This window comes from Panthera leo, chromosome D4 (genome assembly GCF_018350215.1).
Source record: "Panthera leo isolate Ple1 chromosome D4, P.leo_Ple1_pat1.1, whole genome shotgun sequence".
NCBI lineage: Eukaryota > Metazoa > Chordata > Mammalia > Carnivora > Felidae > Panthera > Panthera leo.
In genome coordinates, this window is record NC_056691.1 from 35,119,457 (window position 1) to 35,139,139 (window position 19,683).

Genomic DNA, 19,683 nt, shown 5'->3' on the forward strand with positions numbered 1-19,683 from the left:
ATTCATAGTTTTTAAGCAATTATTTTCGTGATGCTATTTTTACGGGATTTAATTAAATTCTTTGTAAAAGATATAAGGAAAAAGTACTTTTCTGATGTATCAGTATATATATATCACTCACAATTTTAGTGGCCTATACATTTGCGTTGCTTATTGAAAATCACTGTCATAAGAAATGCATAGCTTATTACTGCCAATTTTGGCTGTATTATTGTCTAAAATAATTAAATCATTAAGTCTGAGCTGCCTGTATCTAGTTAAAATGTTAATTGGCAAATTGAGTTCTACAACATTCTTAAATTTCATATTCATTCTGAGAATTTCTGTTACTGATAAATGTAATAGACTACCAACTCTTCTCCACAGAGCAATGAACAGAGACCAGAGATACACAATGAGGGAAGATGGACAAATTTTCATATTCTCAGAAAGCTCCAAGGCCAAATGAATTGAATAAATTTCTTTACATAAAAAAAATTCCTGTACAAGTTAAATTTATAGATGAAAACAGAAAATTCTTCATTAGGAAAGAGTTGATGTGGACTATATATCTAGAATTGGAATTTTGAATAACTATAGGCCAAGATGCTGAAAGAGAATTTTTGGTAGCTATTATTTTCATCAAAGTGTTTGCAACTATGATAAATGGCAATAGCAGGAAAAGATTTATTAGATACTAAGAAAAAAAATTGAGACCAAATTGATTTTTTTTGTAACAGATCCATAGTGAAAAGAAATTAAACATTAAAATTAGAAATCTGCTATAATGTACAAAGTTATACACATATAGACCTTAAATAAAAGTTAAATATTTTCACTCCTTCATATGGATTTGATCATTTTCATGTAATCCTTTCATGTAATCCTTCATGTAATCCTTCATAAGTTAAAGATCTTTTCTATGTGCTTAGAGTTATCTATAATTTTTTTTAAATTGTAGTTACCAAATTTTTGACCATTTACTATTAGACATGGTACAAAATAAAGGTAAGATTTTACTCTTTTTTGTTGTTGTTATTTAGTTTTGAAAGAGAGAGACAGGGTATGAGCAGGGGAGGGGCAGAGAGACAGGGAGACAGAACTCAAAGCAGGTTACAGGCTCTGAGCTGTCAGCACAGAGCCTGATGTGGCACATGAACCTATAAGCCGTGAGATCATGGCCTGAACTTAACTGACTGAGCCACCCAGGCACCCCTAGATTTTATTTATTCTTCATTGATAATCCTAGGAGGTCAAGACTGCCATTTTTGTATTCTTTAGATGATGTAATAAAAGCTTTGGAGAAGGTTAGTGATTTTTCCCATCACACAGATAATACATGAATCCTACCTAAATACATCGGGTGGATATCTAATGGAGTCTTACAGATAAGGTTTTAGTGCTAAGAAGTGAGCACACTAAATATGCATCATCCTTATAGCATTAAGTATGTCACTTCATTTACATGGCCTAATTATACATGTATGGGTGGCCTCATATAATTTTGATGTTTATAGCACAGATTGGCAAGTTTTTCTGTGAAGGGCCAGGTAGTCTTTGCAGGCCAGACAGGCTTAGCTGCAACTACTCAACTCTGTTGCAATAGTACAAAAAAGCCACAGACAAGACAGAAGTGAAGGAGCTGGCTATGCTCCAATAAAATTTTACTTATGGACATTAAAATTTGAATTTCATTTAATAGACAGGTGTCATAGATATTCTTCTTGTAATCTTGCTTCAACCATTTAAAAATGTAAAAGCATTCTAAGTCTTGGAAGATACAAAAACAAGATAGTAGACCCAATTTAGCACACAGGCTAGTTTACTGGGTCCCTGCTCTACAGTGTCTAAAGTTCTTACTGGTAGTGGTTTAGGCATTGGAGTATTCATAATATCTGGTATAACTCTATTCTGCTCTTTACATGCAAGATAAGCCTTGATTTACCATTTTTAATGCACCACATGGCTTTGAAATTATAGAATTAGTTATGGCCATAAAACAAGTTATATAACCCCTGGTCACATCATAAAGAACAAGATATAAAGCTTGTCTGATCCTTGAAACTAACTTGTACTTTCCAGATTAGAACTTAAACAAAACATCTGGGATTGAAGAGAAAGGTCTTGGGAAGTTCTTGTACATTTGACAGAGTGAGAGTTTGCAAATTTATTTTAGTAAATCTTGGAAAGTTTATCAAGGAGATAGATTCCAAGATTTTTAAAAAATAAAATGTTAAATATATTTTCTCAGGAGGACTCCACTGGTACTTACAAATACAGCTATCAATTTTTATTTGTATATTTTTCTTATATTTTTGTTTTACAAGTTATATGTTCAACATATTTTTACCTGATTTTGATCACTTTTCTAAACAAAATATTTGAGCTAAAATCCAGTTTCAAAAATCGTTTTTAGGGGCACCTGGGTGGCTCAGTTGGTTAAGCGTCTGACTTTGGCTCAGGTCATGATCCCATGGTTCATAGTAGTTTCAAGCCCAGCATCTGCCTCTGTGCTGACAGCTCAGAGTCTGGAGCCTGCTTCAGATTCTGTGTCTCCCTCTCTCTCTGCCCCTTCCCCACTCATTCTCTCTCTCTCTCTCTCTCTCTCTCTCTCTCTCTCTCTCAAAAATAAATAAGCATTAGAAAATTAAAAAAATTATTTAGCTTCATGATTTCTGCAAAATTAATACCCCTCAGAAAGGCCGTGACAATTAAAACAAAGGATCTTACCTCTTATCCATTTTGACATGAGGCCAAAAAGCAAGTATTGTTGCATGTAAGTCTATCTCTTGGCAGATCTAGGAATGATATTCAAAAAGCCCAGAAGATACTAGTGCTGCCAATTTTATTTTTTTCTAACAACCGTACTATCAAATTAAGGGTCTTAGAGCACTTTTGCACAAGCTTTAACATCAGTGAAAGAAGTAAAAGCATATTTCTTCTTCTTTTTTTTGGTCAAATATCTATATATTAAGCAAAATGAAAAAGATCTAAAAGTAACATGATATTTGCCAGACCTTCCAATTGTAAATAATTTCTTCACAGGCGTTTAATGGATTCAAGATCCAAGTGGTCTTTATCATAATCTGTCACCATTCATGCCATGATAAATTTGAGGTCAAGTCAAAGCAGCCCCTTTTTTTTTTCTTTTACAGAAGCAAAGGCTACACAATGTATGATTATAAACATTAGAACAGCTATAATGAAGTATTACAGGAAAGCCATTAAAAAAAAGGGGGGGCGCGCCTGGTGGCTCAGTCTATTCAGTGTCTGACTCTTGATTTTTGGCTCAGGACACAATCTCATGGTTCATGAATTTGAGCCCCGCCTTGGGCTCTGTGCTGACAGTGTGGACCCTGCTTGAAATTCTCTCCTATCTCTGTTTCTCCCCCACTCATGAGCGAGCTCTTGCTCGCTCGCTCTCTCACTCACTCTCTCTCTCTCTCTCAAAACAAATACTTAAGAAAAGCCAAGCAAATTATGACTTTCATTTTTACAAAGTTTTATAATGGTAAGTATATTCTCATATACTTCTCAGTTAATTCTCCCAGCAATATCCAGTTAAATAAAGAGGAGGAGACTGCTACCCTTTGCCGCATCATGACTGATCATGAAAAACAAAAAGGAAAAGTTGGAACTGCACATAGCAAATTCTACTGAAAATGTTGGGAGACAATGCCCACTTAAGAAGTCTGGTAACAAAAAGAATCACATCACACGTATAATGCAAAGAAATGGAATCTCCGTTCACTGAAAGTAGCAGGATGGATGGCAAGGGAAGGAAGACCAGAATACAGAAGATTCTCAAGGGATGAAATAGAATCAGTGACAATCCCAGTAATCACAGGAGAAAGTAACTGTAAGAAAAGGAAATTTTAAAGAAAAAAAGCAAAGTTTATTTTCAAAATTCAGTCGGGAAATGATTATGGAATCTGTTAGACTGTCCAGTTTTCTGATGGTCCCCACTGCTGTAGAGTTATCCTACTCAGCAAAACTTCACTCTCTTCTTCATTCAATTGGCTCCATATTTCCCATCCCCTCTTCAACAGATACCTCCTATGGAAAGTGGCATTTGCTCAATACAGTGAATGAGCTCTATTGATCCATGAACTATGAAGGAGAAGGGAATGATCCAGGACTGAAAAGTAGAAGTAAAAAGAATTTCAGGGAAATAAGCTAGAATAAAATATGAAATGGGTCCAGAAGAATAAGAAATGGAAGCAGTGGTAATTATGAAATGACCCATATATTCTTCTTTCTCTTCTTTATCCTTCAACATTGGTTATAAACCTTGGAAGTAGGAACTTTGGTTTCAGCCTTTAAACCATCAGCTTGTTAATTATCAGCTTTTTGAAACTGTATTTAGCACCAAGCCATCTGCCCAGTGGCTACTGCAATTGGTTATAACATAATCACAAATCCTTTGCCCTCAGTGTCCAACATTGGAAATGGAATGAGGGACATCATCATGGTCTTTTCCCTAATAGCAGCTTTCTCAAGTCCTCAGACTTTTGACTCCTTCTTGCTGGGGTGTGAAACATCATTCTGTTTCTTCCCATTTGACCTGCATTATATTAGGGAGGCAGAAAAGGGAACAACAGTCTTTGGAATAGAGCCCTGAGTAAGTTAAATGCCTCCTGAATAAATGTGCAGTATCTCCTTCCCAGGCCTAGGTAATTGCTTTTTTATTTATCTCAAACCATTTTCCTCCTCTCCCACAGCCTAATAGAGTCACTCAGCACATACAGTGGATTTCATCACAGAAACTTGCAGGATGCAGGCTTTGCTGATAAAATAAATAAATAAATGCAATCATAGAGTCCATATTACAGCAAGTGGAAGCCGAAGTTTTACATTTATATATTAAATTAAAATTGCTTTCTGCCTATATTATACAAAATGTGAATTGTAGTTCAGTCAGACAGCAGACAGGTTGGTTGCTTCTTGGGCAGAGATGTCTGAAAGTTCTATTTCAGGGCAAACACCCCTCATGGGCCATACAGACGTTTATCAATACGTTAATATGGCAGTATTCATTCTAATCACATTTAGTATCTGTCTTGTGTGAGAATAAAAGTCTGGGTGAAGGAAGAGAACATTGATATCTTTTATATGAGCATGGTTGATGAATACTCTCCTTAAAGTAAATGAAAAAATTCAAATGGAAAGAAATTTTAAGTGAACAAAAAGAAAGTGAAGCTTTATCACTCTACACTGAACCATTGTCTCTGTCAAAAGATTCCCTCCTTAACACCAATCTGAACTTGATATTTTTCCCCTTAACCAGACACTCAGGGAACTGTGATCTATCATCAGTGTAATTGTTTTAGAGAATAGAGAAACACAGGCTCTGAATTATAAAAAGAACACATTTTGGTAATGAGCTATCTTTTCATCATTAAAAGATGCACTATTTCATGATACTCTGGAGGCTCTAAAACTAAAAGACATTTGCTACTAGTAGACACATATGGACTATAAATATGATAACAGAACAGTTATGCTTTGTCTGTATTTGGTGAGTATAATGGAAATATCCCTGATTTTACAGTGAAAAACACTTATCCAGAAAACAGTACATGTGACTTCAAACTTGCTTTGGTTTCCTCTGCTCTTGGATTGGACAGATAATGATTGAAACAGATACCAGGAGGGGCGCCTGGGTAGCTCAGTTGGTTAAGCATCCAACTTTGGCTCAGGTCATGATCTCACGGTTTGTGAGTTTGAGCCCCTCATAGGGCTCTGTGTGGACAGCTCAGAGCCTAGAGCCTGCTTTGGATTCTGTGTCTATTTCTCTCTCTGCCCCTCCCCAACTTGTGCTCTGTCTCTCTGTGTCTCTCAAAAAAAAAATGTAAAAAGAAATTAAAAAAAAAAGAAACAAATACCAGGAATAGTGGTTAATCTATAGAACAAGAATGGTAAACACCTGGAAAACATGCCAACACTCCCAAATTCTGCTTTCAGGATGGAGACTGTAATTCACCATGGCACTCTTTCAACAACTCAATATTTTGAGAGGACTCAAAAATGCATACAAGGCAGTAGCTAGCAATTTATCTAGGTCTCAGTTTCTTGATTATCAATACAGTTAAACAAAAGTTCTGAGCTAAATGGTTTCAGGTAGAGTGAAGAATTATATAACTGGAAGCCTACTGGTTTTAATATTCAGTATAACTTTCTCATTTTAAAGTTGCAGGAATTAAGGCCAACCACAGTGAAGTGATTTGCTCAAACCAGCAGAATTATTTGTAGGACAGAAAAGGACCTAGGAGGAAAATAAACTTGGTCCAACCTATCAATTTCACAGATAAGGAAATTGAGCATAGAGAAGAAAGATTTGCCCAAGAACAGGTGTTAAATCTTGTGCCAACCCCAATCAACGGAGGTGGCTTCCTGGATCAATGTGTTGAAAAAGATGCCAAAGTGGAGTCTGAGCCTAATGGATCAGTTGATTAATTAGCAATGATCAGTTATCAATGTCTCTGAGGTTTGAAGGTAAGGAAGAGCAGAAATAGTGTTATTTTTTGAAGGAGCTAATTTAGATGACATGACCACCAGGTGACCTGGGCAAACGGAGGTTCTTCACTCCATCCGCTGTGCTTGGAATGCAAGCCCCCCCACTGTTCTATAATGGGAGCCATTTTCAAGTAAATAGCCTTGATAAAATATTGTTTAGATCATCTGGATTGAATATGTGAATGAACCCAGTTAAGGCCTCCATATCAACTTGTGAGATTAGCAGGGGGGTGTAAGGATCCACACATCTTGCAGCTGCCCAGGAGAAGCCTCATCTATAAAAACTCTTGCTTGTTGAACCTACAACCTCCCAGTCTGGAGTGGTGGGCCTCTTTCTTCATTCACTCCCTGGCCTCTGAGGACCATTTTCAGATTATACCTGAGAAGCACCCAAGGTTGTGAACTAACAGTACATGATATCCCTTTCTTAGCCTCCTTATTCTGAGCCCCATAGCACCAAAATAACTTCAGGAAATTATTTGTGTTCCCAAATAGCGCCCTCCTCCACCTTCAAGGAATGAATGTTTCTGTCCTGTTTGCATAACTATTTTAGTTCATATGAAAGCAGAATTTTTAAATAGCTATAATTAAGTTGGTATCCTGATTTAATAGCACAGTTCTGTTAACTTAGTTAATGCTCCTGAGATCTAGTCTTATAGTGCTGACAAATTCAAATTTCTGAGCCTGCAAACTTCAAGGTCAGGCTCTGGAATATGGTAGCTTACAAAAATAATGTGGAGCCATTTGGGGAGAAGCCAGCTGGCTCTTTACTTTTAACAAGCTTCTGCTCCTTCATGTGCCACACACCGTTTTCTTCAAAGTTTCATCCAGTATATTTGCACCTAATTTTAGATAACAGTATAGAAAAAATCACAACTTAGAAAATAAATTAGAATATTTCACTTTAAAGGAGTGTTTATCATAAGGTTCCTAATAATAACAAACTCCCTTGGTACATTTAAAATAAGATTTGATTCACCCAAATATTTAAAAATAACTCTTCAGCAACATATATCTACTGCATAAAATAAAATTCACATGTCCATGAATAATATCCACTGGGAAAAAAAACAAATAATTGATAATAAATGCATATAGCACTTCATAAGATCTGCTTTGGAAAGAGTCATGATTATTATTCCACTGTGGAATCACTAAAGGCAAAACAGATGAAGGAAAGGGATTACAAAGTCATCTAGGAAAGACATCACCGTTAACTTATTTTTGAAGATTCAATCCTTGAACAGCTTGAACCAAGTTTGAGAGAATTTTATTTATTTTCTGGACAAGTATTTAATTATCTGTATTGAAGAGGGCATATATGACTAATTTGGGTTAAGGAAAGGCACAATATAGCATTTCATGGTTTCTTCTTGTTCATATATGTTTATAAGAATATAGAGTTACTAAACAAATTTTATCGGTTGTTCTAGAAGTTGCTATTTCCTATCAACTCCTCAATACTACTACTTTCTATTGTCTTCCTTATGTTTAGTTTGGAAAAACACCAGCTCAAGATTATGACAAATATACTCACATTTCACAGCCTAAAGGAAGCCAGACAAAAATCCAATTAAAATGTGAAGGCAGAATATGTTGATAACACTTAGACTATCTCATTTTGGAAATATATTTGTGAAGCTCCCCTAGTACCACTAGCAATTATATGTGTGTATTATGTATATAATACATTATATATATATATATATATATATATATATATATATATATAGTTGATTTCTTTTTGATAAAGAGAGAGAGAAAATGTGAGCAGGGGAGGGGCAGAGAGATGATCCTAAGCAGGCAGAGAGAGATGCTTTTAAGCAGGGTCCACACTGTCAAGGTAGAGCTTGTCACAGGGCTTGAACTCAAGAACCCTGAGAACATGACCTGAGCCGAAATCAAGAGTTGGACGCTTAACCAACTGAGTCACTCAGGAGCCCAATATATTATTCACCCATACCAAAATAGCATTGTCTCCAGTGATACTCCTTAGTCAAAGCTTTCTTTTATCACCATATAGCAGAAAACAGAGTTGTTAGTTTTATTGCAGTTTTCTGTAACATGACAAAAACTGCTGCATTTATAGTATGGATCCGAGAATTGGCATTCTTCCTTTAAGAAAAGTGCAGTGTTGGAAATAAACTAAAATTATGTATTGGATTAACAAAATACAACAAAATTGTTGGCAAAATAGATATTGCAGTTAAAATTCTTATTTTTATAATCAAAATTTTTAAAATATTTATATTTCAACAGTAAAAGGAATCTCAGTTGGCTTTGTACCATCCTATGCCAACACACATAATGCGTTAGTGTTACTCTTACAACCACGTTTAGATCACTAAAATTGCAAATGTATGCAAGTGGGGGAAGGAGAGAGAGAAAGAGGGAGGAAAGGAAGGAGAGATAGGGAGACAGAAGAGAAGGAATTTTTGCTAGGAAATTTTGCCATTAGAATCATGTGAATACATTAGGAGAAATACATTTTATATTATCCCAGTAAGATTCACTCCATTTAGACTCCCATGATAGGAGAGTAATTAATGTTCAAAACAGCCATTTCTTATTCTTATAACTCATTAAAAATTTAGATTATTTTTCAATTACTGATCTATATAATGTTTTGTTTATAGTGGTGAGATCATTCACAGATTTGTAGAAAAATTAAGGTACATATTGAAGTTATATACAGAAACCCTAGTTAAAATAGAGTAAAGGAATTATTAAAATTACTTACAACAGTAGATGATGACAACCTGGAATAACCAATGAATCGGAATCTTCATAAATAAGTATATGTATGTGTATGTGTTTCCACAAACCCAACCTTGTATTAGATTAATTTGCTAGAGGGCCTCCCAGAATTCAAGTAATCTGTTTCCTCATTAGATTACCAGTTTATTAGAAAAGGCTATATAACTCAGGGACAGATGGAAGAGGCTCATAGAGAAAGGTATGGGGGAGGGGAGCCAAGTTTCCTTGCCCTCTCCAAGAGTACCACTCTTTCAGCATACTCTCAAGTTCACCAGTCCAGAGGCTCCCCTATACATTTTTCCCCTGTACTTTTGTTTTATTATTATTATTATTATTATTATTATTATTATTATTACTATTTTATTTTAGGAGCCTTCATTATGTAAGCATGATTGATCAAATCATTGACCATTGGCAATTGAATCAACTTTAGCCCCTTCCCCTCCAAGAAGGTATGTGGGGAGGTGGGGGGGAGGGCCGGTGCTGAAAGTTATCCTGGGAACCAGCCTCCCCACCTTTAGGGAGGATCCAAAAGTCACCTCATTAGAATATCAAAAGAGGCCTATATTGCTTTCATCACTTAGGAAATTCCAAGGGTTTGAGAAACACTGGGATAAAGACCAAATATGTATTTATTACAAATCACAATATCATACCAACTTTGTCTTGATTTTTTAAAAATAAATTCACTAATTCTTGCTGAAGAATAGATTCATAATAGATTAGATTGATTTGATTCTTATAAGAATAGATTTTTATAGGCCAAATGCTGCAAATAATTGCAAATTCTTCCTATCCATTATAAAATTGCTTCCTTAAAAGTATTTTCCAATCAATTTAACTTTGCTAGCAATGTGTGAAGGAATCTCTTGGCAAACCTGTTCCTACAGAGTACCAGCATCAAAAAAAAAAAAAAAAAAAAAAAAGTTAAATCTGCCATTTCAAAAAAGCAAAGACATATTTAGATAAAATAAATTGCTATAAGTACATTTAAATAAAAGTTTTATTGCATTCTCTAGAAGGGGGACAAGATAAATTAGGTTAGTGAAAATCTATCCTTGTCTATACATACACCAGGATTACCCCTAACTGCCACACAGTGCCATTTACCTAAATCTGTCTGATTGGTGTTGCTAGTTTAAGATACAAAATAAGAACAAAAGCAAAGAAAACAAACACGTCAGTAAGGTAATGGCCCCAGTAAGGTATTTCTTGAAATAGTATACCTTACTATTTCAAGGTAGTATACTATTTCAATATAGTATAATACATACTATATTATGTATATAGGTATACATAAGAAGGTATACCTTACTATACCTTCTTATGCCTGTTTTAATTCTCCCACATGGGAGGGGCTGCAGGAACTGGAAATCAACTACAGTCTTTGGATCACAATCAAAGTTAAGAAATCTCCAACACAGGTGTAATTATCTGTATTTGGAAATATTTGTTGTTGTACATTGAGCTGAATTCTTCAAGTTCTCTGAAGATATGCTGCACATGCTGTGTTCAAAGAATAATAAAGCAGCTCCCATTGAAACTAGTTTGGTTCTACAAACACAAACACTAACACCTACCCAAAATCTGTTTTGAAATTTTAGGAAAAGTGTGTACACACACACACACACACACACACACACACACACACTTCAAATGCCACTACTTAAGTCCTCTTATGTATATTCTATTGAAGGTGTCCTGGTGCCTTTTCGATTATATTTGAGGAGTAACCAAAATATTTAGGATATCAAAATTTACTTGATTTTCTTATGACATTGCTCCATAAAATAATTTATAAACTTTTCAACAGCAATTATTTCTTCATTGATGTGACAGACTTTAGCACAGGGGACAATAGTAGAAAATTTTATTTTGTAGTAATTTTATGAAATTATTTTTGGACTTTATTCATTCTGCAAAAACATTTTGAAAGGCCTGAGCTCAACTTTTGAGTGCATGAAATACTGCTGAATTTGGGGAATAGAAAGACAAATTAGGCAAAGTCTCTCCCCTTTGAAAGCTCATTACAGCCCACAGAGGAGATAATATAGGATGCCACTGCTAAAGTCAAACAGACTAATGGTGCAAAGACCAAGAAAAAGACAGAATGGATGCGGGCAGGAGTGAGGGGAGGTTGGATTAATAACTGTTTCTGAGATACACTCTAGAAAATCTAGTGCTAGCTTAGGTAAAGGCAACAGTCAAGGATGAATCCAAATTTTCCAGCTTGATATACTCACCAGTCAGTCATATCATGCAATATAAAATCCGGCTACAAAAGCATGTCTGGGGGCAAGAAGGATGTACTGAGCTTAAAGTTTGCCTAATTTCTAAATCACCTCTCCCGCATTGTGTAGTAACTGAACAATTTAGAGGTTTGATCCCATTTACAGAGGTAGCCTCGATTAATCTAAACTAATCAGGATTATCCAACCCCCTTTGCAATAGTAGTGGCTTCAGAAGAGGTGACCTAAGGCCCTTGAGCGAGGGCATTCTTTCCATTTACCTCAGCGATTTATTTAAAGTGGGCACATGACCTTCAAAGTCAATGAAACATTCATGAGAGGTTTGTTAAAGGTGAAGAGGTAAAATAGAAGCTTCCCAGATACCATTTAAAAAACTTGCGAAAAACAAGGTCTTTTTTTTTCCTTTTTTTTTTTTTTTGGTAATGATCAAAGTAGCAAGAATTGATATTCTAGCAGCTATTCCACATTCAAGAGGGCAACCAGATAAAGTACTAAAAGAAAAACAGACCCAAAGATCTGATTTAACTACACCTGATCCCCATCCTACCTCTTAATTTTGAGTTTTAGGTCATTTTGAGTTGATTAATCTTACTTGCCCAAAATACTTTAATTTGAAGATCTACTCTATGCGGGGCCTAGTAGTTTTGAAATCCCGATCGAGCTATGGAACAAGCAGTTGGGAGTAGAGGTCAGAAGTGAAGGAAGTATCTGGAGTCTGTGATATAGATTTCATGGTCTGCAAAGTCTAAGTAGAAATACAGAAAGCATTAATACAGTTTCTATGCATTTCATAATGCAAGAGCCATTTTTCAAACTAATAATTACTTTATACCTGTGTAAGATTTAGCTTTCTAAAAATTAGGGTATTTTAGGGAAGATTATAAAATACTTTTATGTATTTTGGATATTAAGGCACATGATAGATATATATTAGATTCTACTAGATATAGATTATCTCATACATAAGAATACAAACTAAAATATCTATATATTCTTATTTGTTTTTTGAAGTGGGTGGTATTTTTTTTCAATAATCTGTTAATTTGTTTTTTTGCTGAAAGTATTTTCTTTACTATAAAATCTAAGCTATTTAGAACATTTATTATAAGTATGATAATAAAAGTAACATTTCATATTAGCAGATTTTATGTAATTTAGCTCTTTTCCCAGCAGGCCTTATATTGATTCTACTATGTTGTTTTCCTATATAAGAACTCACAACCTCAGCATGTTCCTCACACCTGAACAGTATGTATGTACATATATACATATTGTTCTGTGTCCCTAAAACCACCTTCTCTTTCATTTAAGATTTGTCCATCATTGGGTGCTTGGATGCCTCAGTCAGTTAAGCATCTGACTCTTGATTTTGGCTCAAGTCATGATTCCAGGATTGTGGGATGGAGACCCACATTGGACTCACACTAAGCGTGGGGCCTGCTTGAGATTCTCTCTCCTTCTGTCCCTCCCCCGCTCATGCAGGTGGACACATGCAAGCACTCTTTCTCTCTCAAAAAATAAAAACAAGCGGCGCCTGGGTGGCTCAGTCTGTTAAGCGTCCGACTTCGGCTCAGGTCACGATCTCGCGGTATGTGAGTTCGAGCCCCGCCTCCGGCTCTGTGCTGACTGCTCAGAGCCTGGAGCCTGTTTCAGATTCTGTGTCTCCCTCTCTCTCTGACCCTCCCCCATTCATGCTCTGTCTCTCTCTGTCTCAAAAATAAATAAACGTTAAAAAAATTAAAAAATTAAATAAAAAAATAAAAATAAAAACAAAAAGAAGATTGGCCCATCATTTAGCATCTAGTTTATGTCTTATGCATTCTAGAATGTGTCTAAGTTGATTTTTGTTCCTCGGATTACTTACAATGTTAGCAATCTGTGCCATGTACTTTAGAACTGTATATATATTCTAGTTCTGATAAGTTCAGGTTTATTCATTTCATTTTCTTGAAGTTCATCATATATTTAGGACAAATAATGTTCTATAACACTTACTACAGCATTGTATTTCTAGGAATAAATTAATAACATTAAAGTATTTTTTAATTTTAATAATATCCAGACACAAATAATCAAGACATATAATCTGGTACCATAAATATGTCTTCCAGTGTTGTAACTAAAATTTTTGGTTTCTCAAGCAAATAGTCTAGATAAAATTCTTATCTTTCTTACAAATTTTAGGGTGGTACTTTGGTAATGTTTACACACAAGGAAAAAGAGAACAAGAGAAATGGGTAGCAAGAGTGCTTGTAAAAATAACTAAGCCCTCAAAAGTTTAAAGGGAGAATAGGAATGAAAACAAAACAAATGAAAGATGGGACTCTTAGAGGAGTCTTAGCTGTTATAAGTTTTCTTTGTTCTATTAACAAGGCCTTCTATGTGATTTCTGGGTTGATTTCTAGAGTTCTTAGGCATTTGTGACTATGCTCTCTTGGAAAACATCTTTTATATGTCACTACAAGTGCCCAGTATCATTATAAAGTACAGTAAGTCTTTCAGTATCTTCTGAGTTTAGTGCCTAAATAGAACATTAGCATAGGTGCTCAGCATGACTGGAAAATAATATTTTACATTTATATAGCGCAACACAGTTCCTATTCCATAGTAAAGATTTTTGCTATAGTTGTGTTTGTGGGGAGGCTAAATACAGCTTATACTAGAAGATGGTTCTTTTATAAGACATGGACTATAGTCATGCTAATTCTTTTGTCTTCATAGTTTTCATCCTTAGTGCTCAGACTCAAAGGTATGTTTATAGAGTTTCAGAAAACTTAGAAACCAAAAGGGTCTAAGTTTTCACCTATTCTATTGTTTCATTTAACAGATGAGAATCTGATATTTTCCTTAAGATCACAAAGTTAACTGCTAACATTATCATGATTAGAATCCAAGTCTCCTAATAAATCAAACTACTTATTTTCCTGATCATATTTTTGGCTTAGTCAAAACATTTTTAATTCTATTATTTTTGAAATGAGAATATTTTGAGACAGATATGAATGATCAAATTACTTTATATAATCTTAGATTATCTTCCTATTCAGTTGGGATTAAAAATTTAATCCTTATTTAATTACAATCCCTACTCCCAAAAGGATTCAAGATATTCTGCATAATGAAATATGATACATAATAAGCCTATTTCTTCAACATACTGCTTCTATAAATAAGGTTATATTATTAAAGAAGGAATCTCCAAGGATTTGAGATTCAAAATATTTTTTCTCCTAAATGTGACCAGGGTCTATTTCACAAGCCAATGAAAAATAAGCTTTCAGCTTACATGAAGAAGGAAGCTAATTGATACTCTCAAGAAATATAATCTTTCAAAGTATAGGTAGAGAAAAGCATAGATATAGCCTTCAATTGTCAACCCAAAATGATTCTCTTCTCATAGGTTAAAAAATTATTGGTCTGGCAGGTAAGTGGGTTTAAGACCAAGAGTTAACAATATCTTCCCCTCTTTGCTCCATATGAAAGCATGGGAACCAGTGAAAGAGATTCGGAATATGACAGAATCTGAGGAGATCCTGGCTTTTGGGGATCCTCTGACCACCTCCATTCCAACAAACCTGGTACCAGACACTCAATAGGAATGGTTTTCTTGCTCTACCAATATATCAACTAAACATATAAAGCCGAAATTGTTAAAAATGTGAGAAATTCATCACTGCAGGAAACATGAGGACAATTAGCTATTACTCTGCAGATTGATAAAACTAGAGGAATCAAGCATTTACCCTGCCTTTTTTGAACAAAATAAATAGGCTTCAAATCTTCATATTATCAAAGAGATGATGAGGAAAATGTCTTCCTCAAGGAAGAAGTCAGGCTAATAAATGCACAAGTAATGTTACATGCAGAAAATCACCATTCTGCAACCCTTAATGAAATAATGGAGCTAGACAATTATCATTAATTAATTCTAAAACCATTAGGTGAACAGTTAATGGGGATCCTTACAAAGAATGGCTCAGATTGACACAATGTGAACACACAGATCAATCATAGTTTCTCTGAAAGTAGAACAACCAGATGCAGTGTGCCTCCTGGTATAATTCAATAGCAAGTACCTGAAGTATTCTTGGAAAAATAAGATGAGGACCTAAATCCAAGCAAACCTCTAGTTATTATCAGTAAACAGAAAATGCAGGTGAGTTAGGAATGGTTTAAACATCATCAATAGAAAGTCTATAGGCAAAGAGATCATGGGATACTCTACAAACAAATGACAAAAATGAGTTTCAAGTAAACAAGATAAAAATTTAAATAGAAAGAGACTTATGCAATGTGTTAGACCTTGTTCAAAGGTGATTTGAAAAAATAAAAAAAGAATAAAATTACTTTTCTTTAGACACTCAGAAAAGTGATTAGAACCTGGATATTAGACATTGGTAACAGCATTTTGATATGTGTTTATGTATGTGTATGTATATACACACATACATCTTATCTGTTAGGCATTTATATGGAGGACCCACAGATAAAACAAGAATTGTAAAAGGAGATGTGTAAGACTGACAAAATGTGGATAATCATTAAAGATGGGGGAATCAGTACATGGAGATTTATTATAGTATGTTCTCTGTTTCATGGTATATTTGAAAATTTCTAAATAGAAAGATTTTCATTCAAAGAACTTTTATGTAAAAACAGTGACAGTGCAAACTTCAGTATGTCATCCTTCTTTAAAATCTGGGTAGATCTGCTAGAAAAAGGAGGAGGGAAACACAGTGAAATTGACTAGGGCAATTGACATGCTACATTTACTATACATATGGAAAAACTTATAATAAATTACTAAGTTTCCAATAATCTTTAATATTTTCAAAGAGTTCAGATTTTACATTATTTAATCATAATGTATTTTGTTCAAAATTAAAAAAAACACAAATTACTAAATAATTACAGAAAATTGAATAGGAACTACATATTCAAGGACATTTCTATTTCACTGATATTAAATTTCTTGGATAGGAGGATGCTAATATGATTATGTATAACAAAGTCCTAGTTTTGAAAGATGCCTCCTGAAAAGTTGGGGATGAAGTGTATTTATCTCTGCAATTTTATTTGAAATAATTCAGCCAAACATTTCACACACACACACACACACACACACACACACATGAACAAAAGGTAAGGAGAAACTCCATTTGTAAAATGTTAAAAGTTATTAAGTTTGTACTAAGGAAATACATGTGTTATAGTGTTCTTTCAACTTTTCTGCAGGTGTGAAACTTATTGTGGTAGATGGTTGAGGAGAAAATACAATTAAAATAAAAAGGTGAATAATCAAATTTTTACAAGTTTAAACATTAAATGCATTAATTTGATCTCATGGATCAAATAAAAAATTAAAATTTTAAATAACATTCATGAGTCCAGAGAATATTTCATATAAATATCTTCTTTAAATGGTCATTGAGGCAGGGATTGACTTGATCTTTAAGGTCTTGTTTTGTTTTTAACAACAGGAACACATGAGTATAAATATCCCAAACTAATCATCGTTATAATAAAAGCAGATGTTTAATGGCAATTAATTATTGCCAGGCAATGAACTACACATTCTACATGTATTATTTAATTTAATTCTCATGAGAAACTCATGAGAAAGTGCTATTACCTTCTGGCCTCCCAGGCTGGAAAGTGGTAGAGTCAGGTTTACCCCCCTTTCTTACTATACACAGTATAACTCCTCATCACTTTCATCTTATCCTGACCCATCAGAGTTGACAGTCCCCCTGCTTTTACAAATGAAAGGTCTACTTTAATATAATGATTTGAAGACTATAAAAATAAATTCAAAATAAGTAAAGACGTAAATTAAAGCTCTGAAACCATAGAAATCCTAGGAAAGCACAAAGGCAGTAATGTCTCTGATATTGGCCATAGCAAATTCTTTCTACATATAGCTCCTGAGGCAAGGGAAGCAAAACCAAAAATAAACTCTTGGGACTACATCAAAATAAAAAGCTTCTTCACAGAGAAGGAAACAACAAAACTAGAGAGCAACTGATGGAATGGGAGAAGATATTTGCAAATGTCATATCCAATAAATGGTTAGTATCCAAAATATATAAAGAACTTATAAAACTCTATACCCCCCAAAAAACAAATCATCCAATTAAATGGTCAGAAGACATGAATAGACACTTTTCCAAAGAAGACATACAGATGGCTAACAGACACATAAAATGATGTTCAACATCCCTTATCAGGGAAATGGAAATGAAAACTACAATGAGATATCACCTCACACCTGTCAGAATGGCTAAAAGCAACAACACAAGAAACAGTAGGTGTTGGCAACAATGCAGACAAAGGGGAATGCAAACTGGTGCAGCCACTATGGAAAACAGTATGGAGGTTCTTCAAAAAATTTAAGCAAAGAAATACCCTATGACCCAGGAATTGCACTACTAGGTATTTACCCAAAGAATACAAAAATACTATGTGGATCCTGAGAAACTTAACAGAAACCCATGGGGGAGGAGAAGGAAAAAAAAAAAAAAAAAAGAGGTTAGAGTGGGAGAGAACCAAAGCATAAGAGACTCTTAAAAACTGAGAACAAACTGAGGGTTGATGGGGGGTGGGAGGGAGGGGAGGGTGGGTGATGGGTATTGAGGAGGGCACCTTTTGGGATGACCACTGGCTGTTGTATGGAAACCAATTTGACAATAAATTTCATATATTAAAAAAAAAATAAAAAATAAGCATCCTGATGTTTAGAGCAGCATAATCTATAATAGCTAAATCATGGCAACAGCCCAAACATCCATGGACTGATAAAGGGATAAAGAAAAGTTGGTGTGTGTGTGTGTGTGTGTGTGTGTGTGTGTATGCACACATACACACACAATGGAATACTATTCAGCCATAAAAAACAATGAATCTTGCCATTTAATGGATGGAGCTAAAGTGTATTATGCTAAGCAAAATAAGTCTGAGAAAGACAGAAACCATATGATTTCACTCATATGTGGGATTTAAGAAACAAATGAGCAAATAGAGAAAGAAAGACAAACCGAGAAACAGATTCTAACTATAGAGAACTAGTGACTACCAGAGGCAAAGTGGGTGGGGGAATAGGTTACATCGGTGATAGGAAATTAAGAGCATGCTTGTTGTGATGAGCACCATGTGTTGTAAGTAAGTGCTGAATCACTATATTGTACACCTGAAACTAATATTACACTGTATGTTAACTGACTGGAATTTAAATAAAGCTTAAAAAAAAAAAGAATGTAGACTCTGAGGCAGTCATCCTGCAAATTAAATTCCTGTTCCAATACTTACTTGTTGTGTTACCTTGGTCAAGTAACTTGCCCTTACTGTTCCTCATTTTCCTCAACAATAAAATGTAGATGGTACTGCTTCACAAGTCAAGAAGATTACTTGAGATAAGTGCATTTAAAGAACATAGTACTTGGAGTGCTGGGGAGGTCAGTTAAGCATCTGACTCTGGATCTTGCTTAAGTCTTCATATTGACCTCATAGGGTCATGAGTTCAAGCCCCATGTCAGGCTCTGTGCTGACAGCTTGAGATTGGGATTCTCTGTCTCCCTCTTTCTGCTTCTCGCCCACTTAAGCTTGCTCTCAAAATAAGCTTAAAAAAATAAAGTTAAAGATCATGATACAGAGCCTGTACATAGAAAGTATAGTAGGTAAACCCCCCCTTATCTGCAGAGAATACATTCCAAGACTCCCAGTGGATACCTGAAGCTGCAGGTAGTACCAAACCCTATTTATATTGTTTTTCCTACACATGCATACCTATGGTAGTTTAATTTATAAATTAGGCACAGTAAGAGATTAAGAACAATAGAATAGAACAATTATAACATACTGTAATAAAAGATATATGAATGTGGTCTCTTGTTCAAACTATCTTATTGTACTGTACTTCTGCTGCTTCTAGTGATGACATGAGATGGTAAAATGCCTGCAGATGAGATGCAAGGAGGTGATTGACATACGCATGGTGACACAGAGTTAGGCTATTACAGACTTCCTGAGGATTTGCCAGGAAGGAAGATCATCTGCTTGTAGACTACAGTTGTCAGGGGGAAGTGAAACTAAGGATAAGAGGGGCCTACTGTACTCAGTAAATGTTAGATATCATTACAATGGAGGACATTCCTTACTGCAGCAGTATCATAAGATTTTGAGAAAA